Genomic DNA, 20,502 nt, shown 5'->3' on the forward strand with positions numbered 1-20,502 from the left:
CGGTCTTGTGTAGCTTGAGACCAATATGCTGAGAGGAAGGCATGATAAAATTCCCCTTCACTGTGGCAATCGTAAATGACCGATCGCATTCTTTCAGCTGGTTCATTCTCTAAGTAGCCACACATAAATTCTAATCTGTGCTCTAATGACCAGTTGGGAGGGAAACAATGAGAGAATTGATGGAGCCACGCTTGTGGATGAATGTAGTTGCCGGAATTCTTAAATATTTTGAATTTACGTGTAGTAATGAACAGCTTATAGTCAAAATCATCATGTCGGCGAGTCGCATATCGGTCATTGTTACGTCGTGTCGGCGGTTCCATCTCAAAATTCGGTGCACCTTGCCAATTTCTTTCATAATTTCCGAAATGCACTGTCTTTTTATTTTGTGACTTTTCCGTATTTCTAAGTTCCTCTTCCCGTGTTGGAGCGCGAGTGTCCTCTGAAATATGTAATTCTTGTATTACTTGTGCCAACTGATCTTGTACTTCCCGGATTTCTCTTTTGTACTGTGTATTGATTTGATTTTGATTTTGTTTGAATTTTCTAATTTGTTCATACTCTTCAGTGTCAATGAAGGCTACAGGTCTTGTGTCATTCAGATCATCATCTACCTTTGTAGATAAATTATTTACCTGATCCGAAAGTTCGACTACTTTCTCTGATAATGAACTAATTTCCTCCATGTGTCTTTCTGAACCAATTTTCAGAGTATCTACTGTGTCCTTTAAGTTTTCCTGAGATTTTGCAAGTTGCGTAACTGAATCGGTAGATGCAACTGAGTCAATTTTAGCTTGCAAGGTCTCATGATTTTCATGAACAATAGTTTGCAGTTCTTTTATGGCTGCTTCGTGATTCTGTAATGAATTTTCATGCCGCGAAAAAATAGGTTGAAAATTTTCACAAATTTGTGTTTTTACGTCATTACAGACTTTTTGACATTTCGATTCAATGTTATGTAACTCAGTAGTTAAATCTTCACGTGTTTGTTCAAGCGTGGTGTCTAACTTCCGAAGATTTTGTTCCATTGTGTCTAACTTTTGAAGCTTTTGCTGTGTTTGTCTCTGATTTTGTTCCATTGTGTCTAACTTTTGAAGCTTTTGTCCCATTTGTTGCATTAATTGTAATAACAATGCACTGGTGTCTGAAACATGTTCCTCAGTGCTTTTCGGCAGTGAATTTGCACCGGCAACATTCACATTTTGACAAGCGGAAAATGTGTCTTGACTCATTTGAGAAAACGGTGAGAACCCAAAACCTGAGTCTACAGTATTTGCAATATTGTGTTCTGCCATTCCCGATCCCTGAGGCGAGCTGTTGCCGACCGATCGATCGATAATGCTTCCCTGTTCACTACCTGTTTCACTGTCTACACCATTATTTGACGCCCGCTCCATTTCCCTATGCACAGTTACCAAATTACTACTTTGAATGTCTGTTAATTCCTTACACAGTGGTGCTGGTAAGCTACGCTCGTCGTCACTATTATTTCTCAGTATACTTTGGAGCCTAGTGTTACGTTTTTCACACGCCATTATTGTCACAATATTTCACACGATAATACAGAAAAGCACAATTTGAAGAGCAAAAATAAGAGAACACAGTAACATAGCACTGAAAATAATATCTAGTTAATTGCAAGCGCAGCTGCGAAATACTTGGTGCAAATCCACATGCATGCCACAACTGTGTACGACAATGAAAAACTACAACCACAAAGTAAATTCTCTCTATAATTACGCGCTAGCAATAAACAAAAGCTACACTAATTACACAAACTACAAGAAAAAAATCAGAAGATTCCAGTGAGGTATCCTCGGCTAAGGGTCGACATATGAAACGTCCCCTTTCAACAATTATACTTGACTGTGCTTAAACTGACACACAATATTTTTAGCGCAACGCAATCTGACTTTCAATAATCCCTACAAAAGAATGGCCCTGACTAACATTAACCTATACCTTTCACAAATCACTTACCTCACAAAAATCTTCGTTACTCGAACTACTGCAATACAGCGAGCGCCACTACTGCCAGCTAAATAAAAGATTCAAACTACAGAAGGCACTAACTAGTGATAGGCATAGTTAGCAAATGAAAGATTTTAATAGAGAACAAACTATGTATTTACCTTAATAGTGTTGAAAACTCATAATATACATAGCAGTTCATGACATCCAGTCTTACAAATTTCAAAACTCCGCCATTTCTCTCCCCACATCCACCACTGCTGGCGGCTCACCTCCAACTGCGCAACGCTACGCGCTGCTAACATCCAGCTGCCCAACACTACAATGGCCGACAACAATGCAAACTAGCCACAGACTGCACACAGCACAGCCAGTGATTTTCATACAGAGCGCTACGTGGCGTTACCAATAAGAAAACCTAAACAGCCTACTTACATATTGTCAGTAGAGAAGCAGTAACAGGAGAATGGTTTGTTTAGGGGACCTCAGTGAGTTTCAAAGTGGACTGGCCATTGGGTGTCACATGAGTAACAAAACCATCATGGACGTTCCGACCCTTCTGAAACTTCCAAAGTCGACCGTTGGTGATTCGACTGTGGAGTGGAACAACGAATGAACAACCGCAACTAAACCGATACCAGCCAGACATTCTATACTGACACACAGGGACTGTAGATATTTGTGCTAGGTAGATTAAAAAAATCACATGAAATCAGCGGAAACAATCACACTTGAGTTCCAAAGTGCTACCAGTAGTCCAGCTAGTAGACTATAGGGAGATAAAAGTGAGTGACAATGGTCCATCACCGCCTCATGAGTCACACATTCTTGTAGTTAATATAAAAATGGGTCAAATGGCTCTCAACACTATGGGACTTAACATCTGAGGTCACCAGTCCCCTAGAACCTACTTAAACGTAACTACCCTAAGGACATCACACACATCCATGCCAGTGGCAGGATTCGAACCTGCGACCGTAGCGGCCGCGCGTTTCCAGACTGAAGCGCCTAGAACCGCTCAGCCACGCCGGCCGGCATAGTTAATTCCAAGCGACAGTTGAGATGGTGTAAAAAACGAGGTCACTGGACAGTGAATGGTTGGAAACGAGTAATTTAGAGCGACGAATCATATAGTAGCATGTATCAATTCGATGGAAGGGATCGGGTTTCGGGAAAGCCTGGAGAACGTTATCTGCCACGATGTCTAATGGCAACAGCGATGGTGTTGTTACGGTATGGGCGTGTGTTTCGTGTTCAGGACTTGGTCCCGTTTTTGCACTTAAGAAAACGCTAAATGCGGAAGGGTTTGAACACATTTTACAGCTCTGTGTACAGCGAATAACAAAAGAACAATCCGGGGATGATTGTTTGCATCAATGCGACAATGCACCCTGTCTTGAACCAATGGTTTGTGGACAATAACAGTCCTTGGATGAGTTAGGACGTCGATCTCGCTCCCACCCCAGCGTACAGGATCACTACTTGTCTAGTTTCGCTCTTGAGAAAGAATGGTTTGTCATTCCTGCACACACATTCAGACGTCTCATTGAAAAATTCCCCAGAAGTGTTCAAGGCTTCAGAAAGGCGCAAGGTGGGTACGTGCCATGGTAAAATCCACTAACAGATGTGTAGATGCCACTTATCAGGTAGCGTATACACACTGATTGGCTCTAAAACAGCAGCACCACGAGGGCAGCGTGCAAGAAACATCAAATTGCTTGGTTACGCAAATGAATAGCATTACAGCACACCGCAAAGAGTAGGTAGCAACGCTATCTACACTTAGTATACAAGTAAAATTTAAAAAGGTAGTTTCTCGTACAGAAATGGTATTTCAATATGTGCTGTTTGTGATAAGATTCTGTTATCTCTCGACGAAAATGGAGAAACGGCTACCAGCGCTTGTGGGCTGTGGAGATTGCAATTTATCCTTCCATAACACCACTCCTCACGTTGGATGGAATCCCACTACTTGAATCGGTTAAGGAGGGGCATTGTCTACGATGGATAAACTTGATCGGCGCCACGTGACTAGCACCGGGGAGGATATGTTGTTCACTCGGCTGTGCAGGTCCTCACGGCCACTTACCTTAAATCATAAATGGGCTCGATTGTACCAAGATGACAGTGAGACGTGATGTGGTCTACCACAGACCATCAGCAAGGCGACTGTTGTTGGGGCTTCATCTACATACACTCCTGGAAATGGAAAAAAGAACACATTGACACCGGTGTGTCAGACCCACCATACCTGCTCCGGACACTGCGAGAGGGCTGTACAAGCAATGATCACACGCACGGCACGGCGGACACACCAGGAACCGCGGTGTTGGCCGTCGAATGGCGCTAGCTGCGCAGCATTTGTGCACCGCCGCCGTCAGTGTCAGCCAGTTTGCCGTGGCATACGGAGCTCCATCGCAGTCTTTAACACTGGTAGCATGCCGCGACAGCGTGGACGTGAACCGTATGTGCAGTTGACGGACTTTGAGCGAGGGCGTATAGTGGGCATGCGGGAGGCCGGGTGGCCGTACCGCCGAATTGCTCAACACGTGGGGCGTGAGGTCTCCACAGTACATCGATGTTGTCGCCAGTGGTCGGCGGAAGGTGCACGTGCCCGTCGACCTGGGACCGGACCGCAGCGACGCACGGATGCACGCCAAGACCGTAGGATCCTACGCAGTGCCGTAGGGGACCGCACCGCCACTTCCCAGCAAATTAGGGACACTGTTGCTCCTGGGGTATCGGCGAGGACCATTCGCAACCGTCTCCATGAAGCTGGGCTACGGTCCCGCACACCGTTAGGCCGTCTTCCGCTAACGCCCCAACATCGTGCAGCCCGCCTCCAGTGGTGTCGCGACAGGCGTGAATGGAGGGACGAATGGAGACGTGTCGTCTTCAGCGATGAGAGTCGCTTCTGCCTTGGTGCCAATGATGGTCGTATGCGTGTTTGGCGCCGTGCAGGTGAGCGCCACAATCAGGACTGCATACGACCGAGGCACACAGGGCCAACACCCGGCATCATGGTGTGGGGAGCGATCTCCTACACTGGCCGTACACCACTGGTGATCGTCGAGGGGACACTGAATAGTGCACGGTACATCCAAACCGTCATCGAACCCATCGTTCTACCATTCCTAGACCGGCAAGGGAACTTGCTGTTCCAACAGGACAATGCACGTCCGCATGTATCCCGTGCCACCCAACGTGCTCTAGAAGGTGTAAGTCAACTACCCTGGCCAGCAAGATCTCCGGATCTGTCCCCCATTGAGCATGTTTGGGACTGGATGAAGCGTCGTCTCACGCGGTCTGCACGTCCAGCACGAACGCTGGTCCAACTGAGGCGCCAGGTGGAAATGGCATGGCAAGCCGTTCCACAGGACTACATCCAGCATCTCTACGATCGTCTCCATGGGAGAATAGCAGCCTGCATTGCTGCGAAAGGTGGATATACACTGTACTAGTGCCGACATTGTGCATGCTCTGTTGCCTGTGTCTATGTGCCTGTGGTTCTGTCAATGTGATCATGTGATGTATCTGACCCCAGGAATGTGTCAATAAAGTTTCCCCTTCCTGGGACAATGAATTCACGGTGTTCTTATTTCAATTTCCAGGAGCGTACAAACTCCGCAAGCCGCTGTATGGCATAAGGTGTCTTGTACGACTATTAGTCATTTCCTTTCCTGTTCCACCATGAAACGGAGAGAGGGAAGAACGAATGTTTGTGTGCCTTTGCACGACCCCTAATTCCTCTCGTCTTGGCTTCACGCTCCTTACGCGAAATGTACGCTGGCGGAAGTAGGATCGTTCTGCAGTAAACTGCAAATGCAGGATCTCTAAATTTTGTCAGGATTGTTTCGCAAAAGGAACATCGTTTTCCCTCAAGGGGTTCCCGTCTGCGTTCACAAAGCATCTGCGTAACAGTCGCGTGTTGATCGGAACTACTGATAACAAATCTAGCAGAATGCCCGTGAATTGCTTCGATATCTTCCCTTAAGCCAACCCAGTGGGAATTCCATTGCTCAAGAATGGGTTGCACTATTGCTCATCTTTATAGATCGGGCTCCTCAGCTGCCATGATGGTACAGGGTGCCATCGGATACAAAACATGATCACCTCTGATTCGCATAGCCGGTAATTTTAACAGCAAATATAGCATTTTGGACTTAATTAAGGCTGTACCCTATCCTCGAGGTCAACGTGACGTTAACTTTCAACAATGTTACACAAGCCCTTATGTGGCCTATGCTGTCCTGTACAATGGGTACTCCACTGCCCGACGAGCCATCATGTTCTCTACGTCTCTTACCCTCACTAAACGTTCATTTATTGTAACACAGACTAATAAACCGCGAATCGTTAACCACTACAATTTACAATTTCTGGCACAGAGTTAAAACTGCATTGATTGCAAGTACACATGATTGCCATTCAATCTCAATTCGACTATATGTAGCCAGACCGGTCATTGTCGCTGCGAGAGGTGGTAACTATGTCTGCTAAATTTCTCATCCTGCGTACTCCAAGTGATCTACAAATTTAACCATGTAGTTTTCCTGCTGTACTATATACGCACGATAAGCAACTTTTCGGTTTTTGCTGTCCTTTCTGGTGTTCAGTTTTAATGCCGAGAAATGTGCATATCAATGGGTAAGTGAGAGACTACAAATTCTCATTACCAGGATTCGATGCCGCTGGTTCTTTATAGTTTCTTTCACCTCTAGCAATTATTTATACAAGTGAAAAATGTCACATTACATCGTGTTGAACTACTGTACAGAACCCCCTATAACTCACTGGGTTAGTCAGTTGCAAGATAGGATGAAGACAAAGGCACACCACTTATATTATGAGCATCCCCAGGAAAGCACTGCAGTGTTCCAAATACCTTGCACGCAGTTACGTCTTTGAGGCGGCTACAGATAGGAATATGTCGGCTCGACGGATCTATGAAGCTCTCCTAGGCTGTCCACCAGCGCACAAACTGGAAATACGGATGCCAACGGTCGTCTGGAAACAGGTATGGGTTAATAGTAACAATCCATTCCTGCCATCGGACATCAGGTCGCTGTGGTACAGAGTAGTCAATGACACCTTTCCGACTAAGCAGCGACTAGCAGACGTTCATCTTTAGTCAGACGAACGAATGCAGCCAGTGTGGACATGCGGATGCTGACACCAGAGACCACCGTATAGAGTGGCGCTACGTGTTAAAGTATGGGAGTTATGCCGATTTTTGGGGGTCTTATCAACCAAACTGCACCTTCCAGTGTGACACCAACGTGGATTCTCTTTCCTGACTTTAAACTGCACCCAAGAACGAAGAGCAACGCCGTGGCCTGGCTACTGGGACACACAGCTTACGCTATTTTTGAGTTACAACAGAGTGACGCCGTGCACTACTTGGCCTACCTGTGGGTAGGTCATCAACGACTGAACCGTTCACCAAAGTACAGCGAACATTTTGCAAACAGTTTATTAGTTGCGTTATTGTATGTTTATCGGAGGATGTTTCAATTACAGTGATATCTTTGCTAGGAATATCCATTTGTTTCCCATTTTTCATTAGAGTTTTCCATTTTCTTTTACCTTATTACATGATACAATTATTTCAGTTTAATTAAATTTCGCAATTCATACACATTTCTATTAGGATTGTTACCAAAAACACTCTGTGAATAACTTGTCACATTTTTCAATTATTTTTGTTTTTAATACTGTTTTCTTTAAAGGATGTCGATTCTGAAAATATTGACCTGCTACTCATAATTACATTTCTGTTGATCTATTGTTGTAAAGATGTTATGTTGCAATGATGTAATGTTAAATAAATAAATAAATCACAGAAAACGATGTTTCGGAGTGAAGAAAGCTTTACATCCTTATGGTTTATTCATAACAAGCAGGGTCCTTTCTTGATGGAAATTGTAATGTGCTCATCACAGCGAACGCCTTAATAAAAAAATGGTTCAAATGGTTCTGAGCACTATGGGACTTAACATCTATGGTCATCAGTCCGCTAGAACTTAGAACTACTTAAACCTAACTAACCTAAGGACATCTCACAACACCCAGCCATCACGAGGCAGAGAAAATTCCTGACCCCGCCGGGAATCGAACCCGGGAACCCGGGCGTGGGAAGCGAGAACGCTACCGCACGACCACGACATGCGGGCGAACGCCTTAATCATCAGCTTCATGGAGTACTTGCAACCTACTCAAGTCTGCTTTTCGACTTTATCCTTGGAAATGTCCTCTGAGGTCGCACTGAGCTGCCCGAACCATGTACAGCGAAGCTTTTCCAATAGGAAAATCCGTTTATAAGCTGTTCCCCTATCATCCACTCACTGGATAAAGTTCTAATTCCGCTCCTAACGTGGGGCTTACATAGGGAGCGAGATCAGAAACTTTAATTGATGATATGATACTGTACTGCCAGGTTCCGAAAGGTGTTTGATAGTTGGAGCTTAACACACAACTCATCAAATACGCGACAAAAATCAAATTTCTTTTATCCGTTCTTTCTCATTTGCACAAAACATCCACCGTGACCATTATTAATTTATTACAAACCATGTGCCACTAATGTGCCACTAATAGTACAACTCGTACTGCGATGCGGCATGCTACCAAATGCAGGCAAACTCCAGGCGCGCGTCTACACAGGGACTCACGAAGATTATGCAATAAACTCAGCCTGTAAGATCCGCCGACGGAAAAAATCACAGCACCAAGAAGGAGCTGTGCGACATAAACGAAAGTTGGTAGACGTGTTTCTGCATTTGAATGATGATGTCTATCAAAATTTCGCGGCATAGCGCCAATATGAAAATGCAAATCTGGTTTGCTTTAAATACGCGCTGTAACAGTCTTAAGGATTAGTTACCTTTGAGTTTGGACGTGACGTTAGTCAAAAATGCCTTTGAAGCGAGGAAGACCCTATTATCAATACTCCACAAGCGAGGTCGTGTAATATGGCTACGAGAAGTTGGATGTTCCTTCTGCGATATTGCAGAAAGGCTTGGCAACAATATAGCCACTATACATGACTGCTGGCAGCGGAGGTCGCAAGAAGACCGGGCTCCGGACGTCCACGTGGTACTACTGACAGGGAAGACTATCGTGTTGGGCATATGCCTCTGGTGAGTCGTGCAGCACCTGCACCAATGATTTGAGCAGCAGCTGGCACCACAATGACACAAGGATCTGCTACAAATCGGTTACTTCAGGAATAGCTCCGAGTAAGACACCCTGTAGCGTGCATTGCACTGGCCCCAAACCACCGCCACTTGCGAGCAGTGTCATGTGAGAGCTCATTGGAGGGCAGGGAGGAGGCCTGATTTGTTTTCTGGTGAAAGCTGGTTCCGCCTCGGTGCCAGTGATCGCCGTAGGTTGGTTAGGAGGAGACCAGTTGAGGGCCTGTAACCAACCTCTCTGCTAGACATACCAGCTCTACACCTGTATTTATGGCCTGGGGTGCGATTCCTTATGACAGCAGGAGCACCCTCAGTGCAATTTTGTACGTCAATCTGGTGAGTCGACGTGTTGTGATGCTCTACATGAACATCATTCTAGCGGTTACTTTCCAATACGATAACGCTAACCCACATACCGCTGTTGAAACCCAAGCTACACTACTGAGAATTTAACTAGAACATCTGTGGTTTATTCTCATTTCCGAGTCACTTACAAAATGTATGCTAAATTTCGACTGCACCCCCGTCCTTTTTTGCTTAGTCTCAAATCTATATTTGATGTGAGCATGAAGTTTATTGTGAGGTCTCCTTACAGCAGAAGTTTTAATCGGTACGAAGTCAAACTGCATCCCTTTATAGGTCGGAAGAAAATTAGTGCTGCTGAGACTCCGAGACTACTTGCTATTTTCCCGATAGTATCCGACATTGTTGTTTATTTCATATTCTCGTGTAGACAGGTGTAAGGTTATCAGACTGAGGATCACATCCTCATTGTATTTGTCTACCTCGACTGTTCCCTACCTGAGGGCAATTACCCCTTCGAAGGGTGAAATGTAATTTTCTCAGAGGTAAAAACAAATGGATTCAACTGTATTTCACTTGTGAAACTAAAATATTTTTAATAAATCACTACTGTTAATACTATTTTATTAGACTCTAATGCTGATTATAAAAGTTACTAATAATTAATTTTGTTTTCAATGTGATGGAGGTTGTTGTTGTTGTTGTTGTTGTCGTCTTCAGTCCTGAGACTGGTTTGATGCAGCTCTCCATGCTACTCTATCCTGTGCAAGCTTCTTCATCTCCCAGTACCTACTGCAGCCTACATCCTTCTGAAGCTGCTTAGTGTATTCATCTCTTTGTGTCCCTCTGCAATTTTTACCCTCCACTCTGCCCTCCAGTACTAAATTAGTGATCCCTTGATGCCTCAGAACATGTCCTACCAACCGATCCCTTCTTCTAGTCAAGTTGTGCCACAAACTCCTCTTCTCCCCAATTCTATTCAGTACCTCCTCCTTAGTTATGTGATCTATCCATCTAATCTTCAGCATTCTTCTGTAGCACCACATTTCGAAAGCTTCTATTCTCTTCTTGTCCGAACTACAGTTACTAGAGGTTACAGTTCGTGTAACAAATTTATGACCAACATCCTCCTCACATAGTGCACTTCCTAAGACATATAGTTTGTACTTAGTACCAGGCAACTTCAACAGTAAAATTGAGCCATACATATCACATATGCGTAAATATCTTATGAAAATGTCTTGTGCAGTTTTTACGTAGTTCCCAGAACTGATCATATATTGCTTCATTATTCATTTCGCAACAATAAACGAACTGACAGCACAACACAACAGAAACTTTGTAATCGGTACTACACTGCTGTGGGGCCTATTCACTACTACTACTATTATTATTGTTATTGTTATTATTACTGGCAGTGATCAGATACAAAGCACTGGCAGATCAGATGTTCAGTTTCTTCCAGTTCAGAAGTAAGGGATCCAAAACCCAAGTGATTCACTGACGTTGGCCTAAATATTGCGCACACATTTTAACTTGGTTGATTTTAAATCTTGTGCAAGGATGTGGGTGAAAAAAATGTCGGTATGGAGAGAAGTGGTGTTTTGTTACGAAAGTCTGTCATCAGCATGGATGGCTTTCGTTTTGTGGAAGGAGTTATAGGTAGCACTCGTCAAAAATGGTTCAAATGGCTCTGAGCACAATGCGACTTAACTTCTGAGGTCATCAGTCGGCTAGAACTTAGAACTAATTAAACCTAACTAACCTAAGGACATCACACACATCCATGCCCGAGGCAGGATTCGAACCTGCGACAGTAGCGGTCGCTCGGCTCCAGACTGCAGCGCCTAGAACCGCACGGCCACTCCGGCCGGCAGCACTCGTCATGCACTGAGAATTTCATCACACCGTTAAAACGTGGTTTAGTAAGACAATCTACAAAAACTAAATATCTTCCGCTTTCTTTAATGAAAGCGTTCAACGAAATTCTTTTTTCATTTTAAGATTAATTATGCTGGAGGGGCTGGTCTCGCTATGGGACGAGATGTGAGGTGACAAGTTCCTACGGGACCAAACTGCTGCGGTCATCGGTCCCTAGGCTTACACGCTACTTAATCTTGCTTAAACTAACTTACGCTAAGGGCAACACACACACCCATGCCCGAGGAAGGACTCGAACTTCTGACGGGGGGAGCCGCGCGAATCATGGCAAGGCGCCTCAGAACGCGCGGCTAGCGCGCAGGGCGTACTCAGGGACAATGGTCTCGGAAGGGTTGAGAATCACTGGTCTGCCTACATGGAAGACCGAATATACGTTCACCGAAACAGGTTATAAAACTTGGAGAAGTAATCGCGATCCTAAATCCATTCAAGTTTTCATTCATGCCCCAGTTTCTTCCGGTAGTGCAATGCAAGCATTCCCTACTCTTGAATATGTTCACGAAACCGAGCTCAGGTAGGATCATCAATTATTTATTGCGTCAAAATTTTGTGTAAAATGTGCCAATTTCGCATATACTCACTTTAGCTACAAAAAGAGGGTAGATACACTCCTGGAAATGGAAAAAAGAACACATTGACACCGGTGTGTCAGACCCACCATACTTGCTCCGGACACTGCGGGAGGGCTGTACAAGCAATGAACACACGCACGGCACAGCGGACACACCAGGAACCGCGGTGTTGGCCGTCGAATGGCGCTAGCTGCGCAGCATTTGTGCACCGCCGCCGTCAGTGTCAGCCAGTTTGCCGTGGCATACGGAGCTCCATCGCAGTCTTTAACACTGGTAGCATGCCGCGACAGCGTGGACGTGAACCGTATGTGCAGTTGACGGACTTTGAGCGAGGGCGTATAGTGGGCATGCGGGAGGCCGGGTGGCCGTACCGCCGAATTGCTCAACACGTGGGGCGTGAGGTCTCCACAGTACATCGATGTTGTCGCCAGTGGTCGGCGGAAGGTGCACGTGCCCGTCGACCTGGGACCGGACCGCAGCGACGCACGGATGCACGCCAAGACCGTAGGATCCTACGCAGTGCCGTAGGGGACAGCACCGCCACTTCCCAGCAAATTAGGGACACTGTTGCTCCTGGGGTATCGGCGAGGACCATTCGCAACCGTCTCCATGACGCTGGGCTACGGTCCCGCACACCGTTAGGCCGTCTTCCGCTAACGCCCCAACATCGTGCAGCCCGCCTCCAGTGGTGTCGCGACAGGCGTGAATGGAGGGACGAATGGAGACGTGTCGTCTTCAGCGATGAGAGTCGCTTCTGCCTTGGTGCCAATGATGGTCGTATGCGTGTTTGGCGCCGTGCAGGTGAGTGCCACAATCAGGACTGCATACGACCGAGGCACACAGGGCCAACACCCGGCATCGTGGTGTGGGGAGCGATCTCCTACACTGGCCGTACACCACTGGTGATCGTCGAGGGGACACTGAATAGTGCACGGTACATCCAAACCGTCATCGAACCCATCGTTCTACCATTCCTAGACCGGCAAGGGAACTTGCTGTTCCAACAGGACAATGCACGTCCGCATGTATCCCGTGCCACCCAACGTGCTCTAGAAGGTGTAAGTCAACTACCCTGGCCAGCAAGATCTCCGGATCTGTCCCCCATTGAGCATGTTTGGGACTGGATGAAGCGTCGTCTCACGCGGTCTGCACGTCCAGCACGAACGCTGGTCCAACTGAGGCGCCAGGTGGAAATGGCATGGCAAGCCGTTCCACAGAACTACATCCAGCATCTCTACGATCGTCTCCATGGGAGAATAGCAGCCTGCATTGCTGCGAAAGGTGGATATACACTGTACTAGTGCCGACATTGTGCATGCTCTGTTGCCTGTGTCTATGTGCCTGTGGTTCTGTCAGTGTGATCATGTGATGTATCTGACCCCAGGAATGTGTCAATAAAGTTTCCCCTTCCTGGGACAATGAATTCACGGTGTTCTTATTTCAATTTCCAGGAGTGTAGTTTACCAGGATTTAACACATTTCTCTTTTCCAGAAAAGATTTCCTGCTGTGACTTCGTAGGCTTTCCCGGCGTAATAAGTCTTGAAAGTATCTTCGGGTTTGCTGCCGGATCCTAAAATCAACTCCATTCCGTATGTCGGCGATCCAACTGTTCGCCATCTTCAGGGGAATGCTGCTTCTGCTAATGAGTTCCGCTGAGAACTGACGCCAGACTGCAGATCGACGTCCTATATAGGCCACCGTACCGTATCGAATCGAGTTGATTTTAGGATCCAGCAGCAAACCGGACGAGACTTCCAAAATTTTCTTGCCTTTGCCTTTGCCTGTCTGCATTTTTACATTTTTTTTTCTTTTGCTATTGTCATTTTCTTTAGCAACCCAAATAGCAAAACTCCTGTATGAGATTTAGTGACTCATGTACTGAATCAGCGCCCCCAGTATCATCTTGTTTAATTAAACTTTAGTTTATTTTACTTTTGTTATGTTAATCTTATAAGAAAAGTCGTTGAGTCAGTATGGAAAGAAGGGAGATTTTTTCATGTACCAGTGCTAATTGGAAATCAGACAGTTGGTAGCTTGCTCGAATGTTACCTGTGAAATTACAGCTTTCTTCGTCAATGGAGCCATCAGAGTGATTTGGCAGCTACAAAACCGTCCACTTAAACAGAATGACATAGACACTCGGAGCCACCCTCACCCCTCTACCACTATCCTGTTGTACAAAACGTATTTACATTTATCAATACAGTAAAGAGTATCACGTAAATGGAAGTTGCTCTTATGAAAAAGAAGTGGAAATATTACGTATGAAATTATGTGCCAGTTGAATAACGTCTCTCTACCTCTCTACTCCAGTATCCAAGAATACGTTTTGCTCACGAATATAAAACAAATGTCAAGGGAAAGGTTCCCTTCAAATATAAACACGAATTAGGGAACATCGTACGTGTGAGACGGATCTCCCATTTTTCATATTTTCCATTTTTCGTAAATCGTGGAAGCATGTGAACAGCCAGATTTTCGTAAAGCACTCGCCACAATATTATACTCATTTTACATCCGAGGAACCAGAAAGTGCAATATGTTAGAAAATATGAAATATGTCCACCCACAGCTTGCGGTGCACTATCCAGACTAAGAAATACTCATCAAAAGTAAGGGTAACATCAGGAAGAAAGCGTAATAAGACTGCTGGTAGAAAACCACCATCAGTGTGAGCAGCATACTCAGATTGTTGACTAACCAGTTAGAGTACGAATATGTATCGTAATTGAGAAACTGGAGGGCGATTCAGAACGTTTCAGACAAAATATTCACTAGGTGTATTGAACAGCAGCTTGCCTTTAATATGAATGGATACAAAATAAACATTACGTTCAACTAATCTTCAATTTTTTTTACTGTCTCTGACGGAATTACAATTTTATGTTTATAATTCTCCTGCCTAAACTTTCATTCCTTCTCCCAGAGATGAAAATACGACTACGTTTCAGTGCAGAACATTTGATATCTTACTAGACTCGACGGAATCGATTACATTGATAGACACAAGCTAAACGAAGCGATGTGCAACGGACAATCGCACGAATTCTGCTGTGAGGAGGATAAATGGACAGCACAGATTTAGTAATGCAACCGTGGAAAAGCAAAGTGCATCTCCCAAGCAGATCACTTCAGAGACTCTTAACGTGCTGCATTAGTGTTTGTAATCCGTACCAGCCGGAATCGAAGAAAGAAATCGAATGAGATCAGAGGCGTCCTGCCTGATTTAATAATTACGCAGCGGTATATGGTTTATTTGTGTGAATGTGAATGTAGGTGGAGATCAAGTCAGGAAACTGCGTCCGTTAATAGACTCTCCGCAGCGTATTTCCATTTCTTACAGTCATCCCTCCGTATCGATATATAGTGAGTGACGCTGTGTTAGTATTACCATTCACGTCTTTCGTGTTTAACATCTTTCTTTCCTTCTGAAATGTCTGCTTTGATTTCCTATCGGTAGCTTCCTAGTATGGGTGAGAATAATAGCTCTATATACTTACTAAAAATTGTCTCGAGTAAACTTATTTTGCGATTCCTTTTTGAAACGGGATTTTCTCACGGCCGATCTAGACTTCGCGCTGACGGTAATTTGTGTTCGGTGAAGCGTACATGAACACTCCTTTCTTTGTATCTATTGCTACTACAATGGATCCTACAGACCGCAGCGCCTGAAAATTAAGCCTTTAGTCCTTGATGGACTTAAATATTCGCACTTTTTTCATCCGGGTTTAAACACCGCTGTTACTAACGTAATTTTTTGCGAACCTATCCACTGCGGTTTGTCGATATGTTTCTAGAAGGAAGGAAACAAGGAATTCTTCTTTCTTCTTCTCTTCTCCTTTCTTCTCTTCTCTCAGCTTTATTATTTTTCTCCTCAATACGTTTCAGACACTTCTCTTTCCTTTCAGGGTATCTAATCTTTGAACATAGTCTCTATACTCTCCTGTTTTCCATACAATCTCAACAATTTGTTCCCCTGGCCAACGCGCACTCTTACAACCAACGAAACCCACGTTGATATCTTGATACAGAGTCAATCATTCTTCTATGGATCATGAAGGTAATAAATAGTTACTTACCGCTGTTGTACTTCCCTTCAAAATTGTGTATTATTTCGTTATAGAAAGTATTGCTGTACCATGCAGAACCAGTAAACCAGAATGGCAGAGAAAGCACAATACCGGCAGAAGACGTCTCACTGCGTATTGTTCCCATCTGATTAGAGGACGCACAGTCCCATTCTGCAACAAGATGATGCACAACCTACACAGATCACGCAATAAGTGTTGTACGGGTTGCTGAAAATTGTCATTGGTGTGTAAAACCATTTTACTCAACGCCTACTGAACATATACGGTATACGATACGTTTTCGTCAAAACAACTACTTGGATGGGAAGAGCAACATGTTTAGTTCTAAAAAGAATCTGCAAAATTTGATAGATGCATAATGCAATATTTCGCGAATCAGCTTTCATTGTAGCCACAGATAAGGTGTGTAGAAAGATATGTGAAAGACGTGGGGCAGCTACTGACATTTACTGAAAACTAATTTATTTTAAAGAAATACAGAATAGTTTTTGTTTATGGTTTCGAAAACAGAAGATGAAACTTGCCAGTTTGAGTTTGTCACCGGAGAACAACTTAATTCGAGAGAAACGTTCAGTTTCGTGACTTTAGATTTGGTTAAATCCCAAAAGAGGCTTGCAGATGCTTATATACGGGTTGAAAATATGATATTTATATTAATGGTGGAACACTTGTCAAATGCGAACATTGAACTTAGCTGCCTGTCAGTGCTATTTGAGAGAAACACAATTTGAGCTATCACCAGTTTGCATCTGCTCCTTCCCTTTCATTTTCATAACTGTTCGTGGATACTAAAACGACACCGCTTTTCACAAGTAGTCATCATATTTATTCACTTGACTTAGACTACACATACGACTCCGACACTCATTAAGGCAGAGGTAGACTACCCCTGCTAATTGATCATGCAGTACGGAATATGCTGTGTAGCTTATTGTTGCTGTATTCGATTCGATTACTTGACATAAGTAGAGCTGATTTGTTTCAGTATACACCTTTTCCCAATGAAGTTTCATATAAGATTTTAGCAAGCCACACAGAGAAGAAGAGTGATGTTAATATTATTTTAGGACATCTCAAAATCCTAACGGGACACTCCCATTACCTCATGCTAGCTCACCTATCAACATGAGGATATGTATAAAAGATCCTAACTTGTGTTTACATTTATCATTGCACAAAATATTGTAATGGTCATAATGCTCATATTAAAAACTGGTGATGTACAAAAGCTTGAGATTCACGTAACGGTTTCTTGTTCGCAGTTGTTTCTTATCTTCATAGAAGTCCAGTAGTTTACAGAATATTCTGTTCATTTTACCAACCGATGGTGGCCTCCAAAGCTTTTCTGGCCCTTATATCAATTTCTTGCACGGTATAAAAGGTTATTAGCTTCACGCAAACCTCCACACCTCTCACACCTGTACTACCTGCGGTACACAAGTTTCTGTCCAGTACGTCAGTTTGGTTTGAACGTTTACTACGAATGTGATAAATAAACCATTGGAGACTTAAATCAGTTTATAGCCGTCATAGGAACTTGTGATATTATATAAAAATGTCTTACGTTCATGTAATACATGAACATGTTCCTACTGTATAACAGCGGACGAGGCGTTTGCATTTCAAAGTCTAGCTCACTCGAGATTGTCCTGCATGCAGTGAGATATTTGGCCAGCCTTCTACAAATAAATCAATCTTTGTGGTAGGGACTTTAGTAACAGGACGTTTATAAACAGTTCTGTGACACCCTGGCAGCTAAAAGGTGACGTCTACGTCGATGTGGATTTCTGCTGATATCGGCAGTAGTAATTACTTTGTAGTTAAAAGATAGCGGGCAGTGTGAGTGTTACGGTTTTCGTATATTCGGATTACTTACGATCGATGGCAATACTTATTATTGGTTTAAGTCACTATTAAACCCGTTCGGGACGGAGTGTGAAGAGGTATAGGTCTAGAGAGCCTATGTAAACATTATTTCTTTATTATTTGGTTTTATTCATTATTTTTGACAATACTTTCAAATATTAAAAGAACAAACATTTCAACTGAATAGTAGAGTGGTGACGAGAGGGACTCTGATTGTTGATTTGTGGTGTAGCTGGTGTGTTGGTTTTCGTGAGGAAAGACACGGATAAAACATTTAAATCAATCTGTGCACAGTATGTGTGAACTGCAGAAAGGCAGTGATTAGTACTGAGTGAACTGCGAACTGCGCACTCTGCTTTCATGCTCTTACGCCTGGATGAACTAAGGCTGTTTTCGCGTGTGCAATGGACGCAGATCGGTTGGTCACTGGTGACCCACTGTTGCCTGTGGCAGATACCGGGTTTGAGCCTTTCGAGAACTGTGCTTTGACATGAAGAAGCCTTGAACTGTCTCACATCAGTCACTGAAATGAAACAGTTTTGCGGATGCCCCCAGAGTACGACATTGTATAGACGAATGTACTCCGCAAATGAGTCAGCGGCGCGTATTTCAAATTGTACATAGTCTGAAACTGCATTCCCACATTAAGCTCACGACGATAGCTACTGCAGTACGGGAGTCAAGCCATTACCTGCAGCAACATCAGGAAACATTATTTTCAACGCATCATATTCAGATACCACTATCATGCGTCATAGTCACCCCACTGTCTGGGAGTTCTGCAACGAGGCAACGCGCAGCCAAAGCGGGGTTTCGTGATCAGTCTATCAATTGCAAAAGAAATGTAGCACCTGTTTTCTCTTGAAAACAACATGCAGTTTTGGTCGTAGTATTGTAATTTTCCGACCTACGACAACAATGTCACTGCAACAATACCAACATAAAATATATTTGCTCTATGTTCTTCTTTACAATTTTTCTACTGGTAGGCACATCTGTTCCATATCATTCAGTACACTTGCCATGTTTTGCAGTTTCTAATTTCTCAGGTGATAAATAAACAGATTTGTGAAATGAACAGATTTGCAACCTGCCGGTATACGGAGTGCACTAACTAATCATTAGCGCGCCTTGTTCTGGCTGGTAGAGAACCGCAGCCAATGCTGTATTCGGATTTGACAATGGTGTGCACGTGGTGTTCGGGCGCGTCGGTGGATTTCGAAGAACTGAGTGTACGAGGTGTGGCTAGAAAAAAACCGGACTAGTACTGGTGAAACAATAAAACAAATGCAATAAGGCTGAAAGTCGCGTGGCCTGTCACGTGACTCTCGCTCCGCCTACTGCTCGAGTTTCATCTGCCTCCTACACTCAGTCTGCCCGTGGCGTCTGTTTTAAGTAGTTGACGTTTTGTCTGTGCGTCGGAAAATGTTGAGTGTACAGAAAGAACAGCGTGTTAACATCAAATTTTGTTTCAAACTAGGAAAATCTGCAATTGAAACGTTTGTAATGTTACAACAAGTGTACGGCGATGATTGTTTATCGCGAACACAAGTGTTTGAGTGGTTTAAACGATTTAAAGATGGCCGCGAAGACACCAGTGATGACACTCGCACTGGCAGACCATTGTCAGCAAAAACGGCTGCAAACATTGAAAAAATCGGTAAACTTGTTCGACAAGATCGCCGTTTAACAATCAGATCAGTGTCTGAGTTAACAGGATTTGACAAGGAAAGTGTCGAACAAGTTTACCGATTTTTTCAATGTTTGCATCAGTTTTTGCTGACACTGGTCTGCCAGTGCGAGTGTCATCACTGGTGTCTTCGCGGCCATCTTTAAATCGTTTAAACCACTCAAACACTTGTGTTCGCGATAAACAATCATCGCCGTACACTTGTTGTAACATTACAAACGTTTCAGTTGCAGATTTTCCTAGTGTGAAACAAAATTTGATGTTAACACGCTGTTCTTTCTGTACACTCAACATTTTCCGACGCACAGACAAAACGTCAACTACTTAAAACAGACGCCACGGGCAGACTGAGTGCAGGAGGCAGATGAAACTCTAGCAGTAGGCGGAGCGAGAGTCACGTGACAGGCCACGCGACTTTCAGCCTTATTGCATTTGTTTTATTGTTTCACCAGTACTAGTCCGGTTTTTTTTCTAGCCACACCTCGTATTTGGAGCATGTATATAAAGAGTGTACAAATGAACACGTACGAAACGTCGTAACAACCAAACCGGTTTAAATTTGCGTATGCAGCTTTGGGATAACGTATTGAGACATACAGGCAATGCAAGCATGCGTCGTCACCACACTCTAAAAAGCTGTGCCCTCAGCAGACAAGGTAATGCACGCCGTCTTTTTGGACGTCCGATATTCGTTGAATTCCTTGAATACGGAAAAACTCTCAACAGTGACGTGTACTGTGAGACACTCCGTCACCTACGCTCAAATCCATCAACAGCAAACGGCCTGGGCTGCTCACGGTGGGAGTGAATCTGCTCCACTATAACGCGCGTCTACACGTCACCAAGGCTGCGCAAAGTGTGATGGGCAAGTTCA

Source organism: Schistocerca nitens, chromosome 4 (assembly GCF_023898315.1).
Source record: "Schistocerca nitens isolate TAMUIC-IGC-003100 chromosome 4, iqSchNite1.1, whole genome shotgun sequence".
NCBI classification, from domain to species: Eukaryota; Metazoa; Arthropoda; class Insecta; order Orthoptera; family Acrididae; genus Schistocerca; species Schistocerca nitens.